This window comes from Muntiacus reevesi, chromosome 1 (genome assembly GCF_963930625.1).
Source record: "Muntiacus reevesi chromosome 1, mMunRee1.1, whole genome shotgun sequence".
NCBI lineage: Eukaryota > Metazoa > Chordata > Mammalia > Artiodactyla > Cervidae > Muntiacus > Muntiacus reevesi.
In genome coordinates this window covers 51,166,141-51,167,994 of record NC_089249.1, presented here as the reverse complement: position 1 = coordinate 51,167,994, position 1,854 = coordinate 51,166,141, and positions in this window count along the sequence as shown.

Sequence of the window (1,854 nt, the reverse complement as noted above, 5' to 3'; positions counted from 1 at the left end):
TCATCTGTGGGGTCTGAGCTAACTCCAGGAGGTAGTTCAATAACTGAATAAAATTGTTGGGCAACCAGCTGGTGGCAAAGAATTGGCTGGTGTCAGGAAGAAAGAACTCAGAAGTACTGACCCAGGCTACGACGTGGATGAATCCTGAAACCATTATGCTAAGTGAAAGAATCCAGACACAAAAGGTCAAATATGATTCCATTAATATTAGGCATCCAGAATGGGCCAATTTATGACACAGAGAGTGGCCAAGTGGTTGGTGGGGATCTGAGAGTGATGGGTTATAGACACAGGTTTCTGTTCGGAGAGATGAGGAGATTTGGGAGTTAGATGGTGGAGACGATTATACAACTTTGTGAATATACTGAAAACCACTAAATTTTACATTTTAGAAACAAATAAGGAATGGGACTGCCCTGGCAGTCCAATGGTTAGGACTCCAAGCTTCCACTGCAGGGGCATGGGTTTGATCCCTGGTCAGGGAACTAAGATCCTGCATGACACATGGCGTGGCCACCAAGTAAGAAATAAATAAATAAGGAAATAAACCTTTGATTAGAAAACCAAAAGGCTGGTATGTAACCAACTTACACAGGAGAAGTTATCACAGCGGCGGCCTCTGCACAGAACAATGCCCTGGGCGGAGGCGCTGTAAGGACAGACCAGGGAAATTACAGCTTCCGGTCAACTGACAGTGACTTCAGAACAGCTGATTCCATAAAAGTGGCTATTTTCAGGCTATTGCCTTTGCTGAGCCTGATACAGAAACCAAGTATTTCTCTCTTGATCACAGAGCCATACCCTTCCTTGCTGACTCTTAACAGTTACTTTACTTTTGTCTTGTATCACTGCTTACAAGAAATCATTTGTTTCTGACTGAAAAAAAAAAAAGAAGAGCTTTCAGAAGACTAGGGCTACTGTGTTAGCCTGTGTTCTTCCTGGAAAGCAAGGATTGAGACCAAAGTTTGAGTAGAAGCGTTGGCGGTAGGTGGTGGGAGTAGGTGGGTAGGAACTGGGGAGGGTGAGACAGGAAAGGAGGAAATCCAACACAAAGGTGTGTTTTCGGGAAGACTGTCGTAGGGAACTGAGGCTGCGTGTCCTTAGCACTTTGCGAGGAGCCGTGCTAAAAGGCCTCAGAATCATCCACCCCCTTCGCTCAGGAAGGACTGGTTCCTGATCCCATGGGCCAGGGTTCACCCACGGGGCACCAACTCACCTGCATTCCCAGGCGGTGTGTGCCTGAGCGCCGAGGGGATTCTGTGGGTATCCCCCACCTTGGTCCCCGAGAACTGTGCCCAAGAAGAGCCAGTGGCTTCTCCACAGGACTCATACCATTGCCCCCCCTAGTTCTCGGGAATTCAGATTTGGATGCAGCTGTTGCACCAGCTCTCCAGGGCCTCCATCTTGCAGATGGCAGACAGTGAGACTTCTCGGCCTGACCTTGCATTAGAGGACATTGGATGCATGCAAAGTCATGCCTAACATGGATCCTCAGCCTGACATTCAGTGAGTCATAATGAGCTGTCTAAGAGATCATGGGAGCCTCTTCCTTGGTCTCCTAGATCGCTCCTCTGGGGACAGCTGGGTACCACATTGTGAGGACACTTGAGAATCCTTATAGAGAAAACCGAAGAAGAGCTAAGGTTTCCTGCCAGCATCGGTCTGCCAGCTACAGAGAAGGCGTAGTCTAGGAAGTGAGTCCTCATCAAACACTGTGAAAAATAAACTTCTGTAGTTTGTGAGAAAAATAATTGGGGCCCTGGAGTAATAAGTGGCCAATTGATAATTTTTTACAAATTAAAACACCTTAACTTTACATAGTGCTAATGTCAAATACATTTCAATTTAAAATTC